Here is a 9904-nt window from a genome sequence, read left to right as displayed (position 1 = left end):
AGACTGGTAACTCCATTATTTTACTTTTGCAGAAATTCTTGTCACTTTATTTATTAATTAACAATTTTTTAATATGAATCTGATTTCTTTAAATACTGAAGCTATAGGGAAAAAAAATTATTCGATTAATTTTTCTTGTGCAGAGTAGCCAGTCTACTAACACTAATTCAACAAATAGGACTGGGCGATATAAGAAATTTTATATCGTGATGCATCGTCAGTTTTGCATCGCGATATAGTATTTTTGAAATTCATTTACTTGTAAGGCGCAGAAAGTCGGATTTCTATCAAAACTTCATACTCAAATTGATTTAAATCAAATTATGAATTTGCTTAAGAAAGATATTAATGTTATATTTTCTAAAAATGATCACGCAAATAACGAAAGATTTCTTAGTTTAAAAATAAATAAAATTGAAATTTATCAATATATTTACCTAACAATATAGAAAGAAAATTTAAGAAATAAGTTCGTTAAAAATTATTTGTATGCTTAAAACAAAGTGCTAAATAAATTAAACAAAAAAAAACACTATTTTTTATCATTATTATTTCACATAAATAATAAAGTTAAATTGAATAATTACCGAATTCTGAGCGAAAAAACAATGTAAGGTTTAATTTCTTAAAAATAAAAACAAAAGAATTATGATATTCGATAATATATTCAACTGACAATATTGAAAGAAAATTAAAAAACACGATTATACTCTTTAATAAAACGAAGTGCTAAATGATTTTAAAAAAAGAAGTCGCAATCGCAAACATTACTAATTTTTTTGAATAAACAAAGTTGATTGACTTATGTCCAAATCCAAAAGAGAAAAAATAAGTTTTGTTATATAATTTTATTTATAAAAATGAAAACAACTAAAGATTTATAAATTTAAAATCAGTAATAAAAACCCATTAAATTATTATTTTATCCAAAAAGTTTTTAATAAAGTAAAAAATAGCCTAACAAATTTAATTCTTTATGGGCACCTTAAATTAGATTTCCGTTTGTAATAAATTCAATAATACTTAAACATATAATATCAAAATTAATTTTCATATTTAAAAATAAAAAAGAAAGTTTTGTTGCAAAAAAAAATTTACCTAATTAATTAAGAAACACTTCTTTATATATTCTTTTCAATAATAGATTACGTTCAGAACAAGCTAACGACGGCCATCACAAAGTCAGTCCCACTGAAAATAATCTACAAGAAACGATATAAAGAAGAAAGAAAAAAAAACTAAGAGGTGCGGAAACGAACATGCGAGATCACGATATATGTTCTCAAAACTGATTCTGATTCTACCGCTCATCAATCAAGGCGGTTTCAATATAACGATACGTACATCGTCTTCCCGAGCGCGAGTTGGCATCGGAACGTAAGAGATCCTTGCGTGTCTTGTATCGCTATATCGTTCATCTTCTTTACTCGACGGCTTAAATCAGATTTCTGATGCATCGCCTGGAACGAAAGTCGCTGTATCGGCCTGCCGATACAGGCGTTAAATCGATAAGTCGCGATATATCGATTTATAGTCCAGTCCTAGTTACAAACCACTAGAAATGTAAAACAAATCCACAATCTTTTGAACAGCAAAGAGCTAAAGTATGTCGCTTCAGTTAGAATGTTCTGCCTCTGACTAAAATTTTCAATCGAAATTTCTTGCTCCGCAAAGGGTTTAACGAATGAGTCATACCATTTTTTTCTTCATTAAAGCACTTACAACAACGATTGTGGGTTAAACCCTTTTGCGCAATATTTGAATATAAAGGCAGAAAAGACTAATTCGCGATCATAACGCTCGAATACGCCATTTGAGGAGAAGATCGGTGTCTTGACCCTTCCCTCTCCTCCTCTTCTAAACATTTTTCGTGTCCCGTTGTAAAGACACAATTCTCAGTAAAACACCGAAGTCAAACATTACTGGCTGCGGTCCGCAACCGGATAGGTGACCACTTTGATCAGCCTGCGTAGGGACCGAGGGTGTGCGGTATCGGTCCTCGTTAAACAGTCTTATCGTAAAGTGCTCGACTTCGCTCGCAGATCGTTGGGCTACCATAACAGGGGAATCAACACCACTACAGAGGATCAAAATTGCGATGGCATGTCTTCAGATCATTCTTATGGAGGTTTCCCAGACCGTCGCCAATAGCTCAAGTGCGACGTAAATAAAGTACCTACCTACCTGATATTTTTCACATATAATTATCAAAAGTATTTTTTAAATTTTCTACGACTGTTTCTTTGATATCTATGCTAAATGTAGTTTTCAGCTCCATATAGTTTACAAACTTAGAAGGTTTCGATCTATTTGAAAATCAAGACAGAATCTAATGTACTTTCTTCTTCTTTGTCAGTTCTCACGCAAATGGTGAAAGCATGTGAAGTGTTGCCATAAGTAGAGTATTCTGCTTTACGCCACCTGTAGCCCGTTTCGATCACCAATAAATGATAAACGTTCAGTCTCATGGATAGATGTAGCAATTTTGGCAATGTAAACAAGAATTTGCTAATTCTGCTATCCTTAGTTACCAAACACCTAATTAACAACTTTCATTAATGGTAGATGCCTCTGGTACCCCTATTAGGGCTGTTTCAAATACAAATACTCCTGGTGGACCAAATCCCCTCAGCTTTTTCACCCTCAAGCTCTCATTAACTGAAAGAATATAGCACATATGATCGCGAATTACTAGTCGTTTACGTAACTATCGAGCCCATCCGACATAATCTCGAAGCTCAAAATTTCGTAATTTTTACAGATCAAGTAATCATCGTCCCTCGATTTGCGTATTTAAAAAGAACTTAAATTCAAGCTCATTATGCCAACTTCGACACCTAGATTTCATTGCTCACTTGAGCACTGATATACGGCATGTTGCCGGTTCTGACAACATAGTAGCAGACACACTTTCATGCGTAAGCTCCATTGATCTACCTCCACTTGATTTCCTAGGCACCGCTGATGTCCAAAGAAATGATGAAGAGTTGCTGAGACTACTCAGCGAATGTAGAGACTCTAATACAACCTTACAGCTGCAGCCTATGAAATCAGATGGCCCACATCCAATACATTGTGACATTAACACAACAGCCACCCTTATGTGCAGTTCACCCTTATATGCCGAAAGACTTTAGACGAAGGTTTTTCACAATTTTTCACATCCCGATATTCATTCATCCAAGAAACTCGTTCTCTCACTGTTCATATGGCCATCTATAGCCAAAGCAAAGATGTTATGGAATGGACTCAATCATGTATAAGCTACCAGAAGAACAAAGACACCCGTTACTCCCAATCTGCTCTACAATCTTTCCCACTACCCTCTCAACGGTTCAACCATGTGTATATAGACCTTGTTGAACCACTTCCACTTTCTACTGGAAGCGAGTACCTTTTAACTTTCATGAATAGATTCACACGATGGCTAGAAACTATCCGGATATTCGCGATCGCAACACACGAATACGCCATCTGGGGAGAGACCGGTTTCATGCCTTTAGCCCTTCTCCCTTCCCTCTCCTCCTTTTCTCAGTTGTATAGGAATGTACTACGATATTTTCCCTTTTCTTAATATTTTTCCTTTTTATATAATAAAAATATTTCTTAAAATTTCCATGATACTTTTCTTAAGAACTATGTTTAATGTAGTTTTCAGTTCCATATAGTTTCTCAAGTTAAAAGATTTTAATCTATATGAAAATCCAGAGAGAAACTAACGTACTTCCTTCCTCTATGACTTTGATTTATTGAAATTACATACATTTGCTGACTTGTGTGCTCAATATAGGCTTATAAGTCATTGTCAAGTTGAAAATACAGATAGAACAATTCAGAGAAAGACATCACAAAGAAAACATCCAGGGTAACGGCGGGATTCGAACCCGCTACCTCCACGCTTAACAGAGCGTTTGGACCGGCGATACCGCTCGGCCAAGGAGGCCCCCTCTATGACTTTCCACACGCTAATGGGGAAAGCATGTGAAGTGTTGCCATAGGAAAAGAGTTCTGCTCTACGCCACCTGCAGCCCATTTCGATCACCAATTACAGCAGAAACAGTAGCACGAGTGCTCGTCAGACAATGGTTTTCCAGGTATGATATACTTTCCATCATTACGATTCACGACAAACCCATCAATTAGAGAGCAACCAGTTTCATCAACTGTCACGAATGATTGGCGAGCATGACTGATTGCACCCTCATCGCTCTCGCTGGACGCCTAGTGATTTTTGGAACAGTGACTTAAGTCAGTGTGTCGAGCAGACGCGGCCTTTCTGGTGTTCACAAGTGGAAGTGGCGTCACGGTATTAGAGGAAAGTACTAGGCTTTCAATGACGGTTTGATTCCAAAGGACCTTGCGCGGACTACTTATAAAAGACCGCGTGGAGGCTTCTTGATGTAGGAGGTGATAGTACCACACTATACCGTCCTTCCAGCAATGGACTTTTTGAATGGCTTCCACAGAGTCTTGAAACAAGGTCAGAAATTTCATTCTAATGTAAAATGGTCTGAATCTCTTGCACTTGTTCTTTTCGGTCTCATATCTGCTTTAAAAGACCTCGGATGCACAGGTACGGAACTCGTCCATGGAACCCCTTGCGATTTTTTTTGCTACTGTATAGGCAATGCGTCCCCCCAGATCACGAAGTAATCGGAAATCAACATCGTAAGAGGTTCCGAGGGATGGAGAGCGAAAGCGAGCATTTTTTAGAAAATGTAATACGTTTATTATCATTATTACTGCATATTTCTAATGGGTAAGATTTTTTTATTTTCCTTATTATTATGTTGATCCACCAAAACTTGGTGAAAAAATGTATGCTTTTCACTAGAAAAGTCAAACTAAAAATTTCAAATCAAGTCCTTTTTTTTAAAACTACTCTCTCGGAATAGCTGGCGGTGATTGTATAATACGCACTGCACTGAGTCAAATGTATATACTTTTTTAGTCTAATTTCTTAGTTTTCAGTTGTCAAGATTTTTATTCAAATCTGTAGAATTTGATTTAAATTGGAAAATACTTGTCTATTTAAAATATTTTAAGACTTTCAAATAGATGGAAAACCACTTTTTTCATTAATTAAACATAAATAATACTCACCCATTTTGTCTGAAACTCGTATAAACAATCATTTAAGAAACTTAAGTGTTTTAACCCTCAGCTCAAGACGGTTAGATGGACAAGCGAACGTTAATCGTTTAACACAAAGACAGTCATGAAGCCACGTAGAACATTAACAAACTAATTACGCATCGAAGTTGCCAGGTACACAATATATATATATATATCACGGTTACAATAAAATTTCAATTAACTTCAGGTTAATTAACATTCTAACTTATGTGGGGAAACTTAGCTCAACTTTAACACGCTATTTTGCTCATAAACAATCAGCTGGCGCTGACGTCATATGCCACATGTGTGGGTATCCGTGATCTTCTTCTTGAAGTGCATGCACCCAATTCAAATAATTTAACTATTCAATTTTTATAGATAGCATAATGTTAAATAATTAATACTTACATGAATTGTGGCATCTTACATTAAAAAAAAGGAAATAAATATTTTCTTAACTTACCAAAAAAGGGATTAGACGGATCGAAAAGTTTTTTTACCATTGTGAACAAGTAACTCTTTTGTACTAACTCATATGACCAAAAAATATGGTTATCCTGGTGATCTCATATGAAGTCGAAAGTTGTGCTTCTCTGAGGTTTCCTACAAACAATTCTTAAGGAAAATATCCCCCCCCCCCTCAGAAAACTTCAACAGGAGCGTCTGAAATTCGGACAACGGACGAGCCATGCTACGGGAGAGAAAATTAGAAGCTCAGAAAGGAATTCGACAACACTTTTCCTGAAGCAATAAAGATAAGGTGGAGTGACAATTGAAATCAAGAATTTTCCTATCGGTCAACAAAGGGACATATATATCACCTCGGAGGGGGATGAATAAAGGATGATCTGGTAATAGTCAAGTATAAGGAATTGGTTTAAAAACAAGAATAGAAATAACCTTTTTTTCATTAAAAAAAAGAGCAGATTTTATCTGCACATTTTGTTTCTATCGCAACAAAAAAGTTCCAATATAAGCAAAATAGTCCAAAGGTGGGGTGGTAGTTAGTTTCTAGGGCAGGGATGGCGAACCAATGGCACGCGACACAATATTTTGGGCACTCCACCGATGGCAATTGTTGTTACACTATGAAGCATATGTAACAATTAAATTAAAATTCACAAAAAATAAACAATTATTAATAAAAAAATAAAGCTGAAAAAACAATTAATAACCATAAAAAACAAGCTAACAACTAGCAAAAAAAAGTTAACAGTTCTGTTTAAACTAACATCTTAAAACCTAATATAAGTTATTTGTCATCTACATGTCAGAAGTCAGAAGATCATTTGTCAGAAGTCACACTGATGTTACTTGAAAGTTGAATTACACGTATAACTGAGATATTGCAATATGTATTTTTTTTTCAATGTAAATAAAGAGTTTTGAGTTGATAGTATTTAGTATAATTATTTTTCCATTAATCACGAAGTCAAAATTATTTGACGGCACGTCTATGATCTCATTAAGCAATTTTTTAGAGAAAATGGCACGTTGGAGTAAAAAGGTTCGCCACCCCTGTTCTAGGGTCTTCAGGCGATCATGCTATGACCTTCGACTTCTGCGCCCTTCGTTGTAGTCAGATGGAACAAAAAAAAACTTTTCCTTAGAGAAGGGTAAACGATAGAATAAAATTAATTTCATTAAAAAACTTTCGTTTTTAAGTTTTTTCCCCCTAGAAAACACATTTGAAACAAAATTATTGTAAATTTCTATTTTTTCAATTTGATATGATGAAAATTTTTCAATAGAAAGTAACCACTCCGAAGGGTGCCAGTTGAAGGGGAGCACGAGGATAGGTTCCGTCGGGCCAATCCATCCTTGTCTCATATGTTACATCGTTTTTATTCGATGTATTACTGAATAATTAACAAGTAAATACATTAGTACACAACTTTCTAATGAATTTCCTTTTTCAATTAATATCGGTCACGAAAATATTCGCGACCTTTATTCCAAATTCGATGATTTTTGAGATAATAAATTTTTAAAATGCAACTTCTCCAGCGAATTGGATATTGAGCAATAGTTCTTAAAAAGGAGCGATAGTTAATAGACAGGGGTGAAAGCGAGACGGAAAAGAGGAAAGGCTGGTAGTAAAACCATTTCAGCTATAGCTAGTTTTGGGGAGGAGCTTACTTATTCTTTTTTTAAATTTTTCAACAATATCTACTTTATCTTGGAAAAGAAGCTGTTTTATATAAATGCCAGAATTATAAAAGAAATCTTGATAGTTACAGATATTTCATTTTTTTCGAAAAAAATGCTGGAATGAAATGTTTTACGTACCAGGTTTTTCTCTTTTCCGTCTTGCTATATAAGGGCTTTCACCCATGTTAATAGATAAACGAAGAGAGATTTTTGTTAGAGAAAAAGACTTTGAGGACGGATATAACCGCTTTTATATATAAAAATGGACAGCTCGAGCCATTAGAGCAGTCGGACATTTTTTCAAGAAAATTATAGTTTTTTCTATTTCTCACTGTAAGGTAATCAATCTTAAAGTACAAGCATGCACTGGTTATAATTTATTTTAGCCTTTAAATTGTTTACTTTACTGTCTCACAATTTGTAATATGGAATAAGCTTTATGTAAAAAGTGGTAGAGCGTCTGAGATTACAACTCATTAACAATCAACACTCTCGTTTCATCTTGTGCACTTTTTTTCAAAAAAGATAAAACTGGTAACTCAATTATTCAGGGATGAGAGTAGTCAGAAAGTAAAAAAGAGGAAATCCAAGAATGAAAGAAAGTATATATATATATATATACACAAAAATTTGACGAAAAAAGTGAGATTTTTAAATTTGTCAGCCATGTGATTATAAATCCCGATGATTAATTTTAAAATTGTATGAATATAAATCCCGATAAGAGGCTTTTAAATCACGTGAATATGAAACTCTATATCGAATTTTAAAAAAATGCGAAAATACAAATCATGATGCGTAATTTTTAGATCACGTAAATACGAATCACGGTGCATAATTTTTAAATAGCGCGAATACAAATCACAATGTCTAATTTTTAAAGCACGTATAATTACGAAAATTGACGTTTGATATTACAACCGCAATAGCGAATCACGACATTGAATTTTAAGCTCGCGTGAATACGAATCGCTACATAGGGTTTTAAAAGCGCGTAAATACAAATCGCTATATTGGATTTTTAATTCTCGTAAATAAGAGTTGCAATGTACGATATTTAAATCGGCTGAATAAGAATCGCAACGTTCAACTTTCAGATCCGGTAAATACGAAAATCGATGTTTGATAATAAAATCGCGATTTTAAAAATGCATAAATACAAAACGCGATATTGGATTTTTAAATCTCGTAAATAAGAATCATAATGCACGATGTTTAAATAGCGTAAATAAGAATCGCAATGCGCAACTTTTAAATCAGGTAAATACGAAAATCGATGATTGATATTAAAATCGCGTGAATAACAATCGAGATATTTGCAGAGTCTGGACTTGGGATTTCTAAAAGGCTTGTTTGTATTGTTTTTGTTTAGACCTAATAAATAGAAATTTTCAAGATTAATTGAATGAGCAAATAAATATTTTCACCGCTAAACGTCTATACTTTTTTTTCGTTTGCTTTTACGCCAGACAACAGGGTCACGACGTCTGAATTGCAAAAATATGAGCTATCCGGCGGACGAATAAAAATACGGAAAATCTTATTTTCTGTGTATAAAAGCGGAGAAAATAGCTAAAATAAGTAAAAATATGGAAGGGTTAACAGCTAGGACATAGTTTGAATTTTCTGTTTATCTTTGAAAATCGTAAACAAATATAATTATTTTATATCAAAGACTGAATTTTCAAAAGGAAAAAAAAGAAAAAAGCGGGATATTTATTTAAAAAAAAAACGAAACTTTTCGAGAATCGGAGTTTTTGATAAAAAGGTTGAAATTCAAGAGGCAAAAACGAAAAATCTCATCTCTGTATAAAGGTCAACCAGTTTTATCCCAAAGAAATGATTTTTAGAGAAACTTCAGAGGGAGGAATGAGGACTTCAATACTTTCGATCCGCGGAAAATTAAATTCCTCATAAAATATTTTAATTTGTTCCAAAAAAAATTCCGCGGAAATTAGCGGGAAAAATGGAAAAATCTGACAAAAAGCGGAAATCCGCGAATCCGCGGAAGAATCACATCCCTGATTATTTCTTATTTTAATTTCATTGGGAGAAACAAAAAAATCCGTACTCGCCATATTTTGTTAATGAAGTACAGGGGTTGATCAAAATAATAGAAATTCTTCTATACTAAGTCAATGCAAAAAAATATTATGTTTGGGGCAAATTTTACCTGACAAAGCTGTTCGCTTAATTTAATAGATCATGCTGGTAACCCCATGCAAAATTTGCATTGACCATAATAAGTTTAGACCAAAAGATTAGGAAATTAAAAGCCGATTTCCTTTTTCAATACCACTAAAATTAAAAAAAAAAACATTGTTAAATAAATTTTGAAATCATAATGAATGAATTGCAAAATCGCTGGTTTTAAAGCTGAAAAGAAGTAATTAACTTTTAATGCTCACTTTGGTCAATTCGAACTTAGCAAGTGTAAAAATGACATTTAGTAAAAGTTTCAAGCATGAGCTTTCATATTGAGCCAACAATTTCGCCATTTAAAACCTCTCATAACATTAGTTGCAAAAAGAAAAATTGTTTCGAGTTAGTATAGAAGTTTACCCCTATAAGTAGTTGCATTTTGATCTGAAATCAATGCAAATGCAAAATTTTTAAAAACTAAATCAACCACATC

Source organism: Parasteatoda tepidariorum, chromosome 5 (genome assembly GCF_982258835.1).
Source record: "Parasteatoda tepidariorum strain Cologne lab strain chromosome 5, Ptep-v5.0, whole genome shotgun sequence".
NCBI classification, from domain to species: Eukaryota; Metazoa; Arthropoda; class Arachnida; order Araneae; family Theridiidae; genus Parasteatoda; species Parasteatoda tepidariorum.
Note: the sequence above shows the minus strand (reverse complement) of the source record.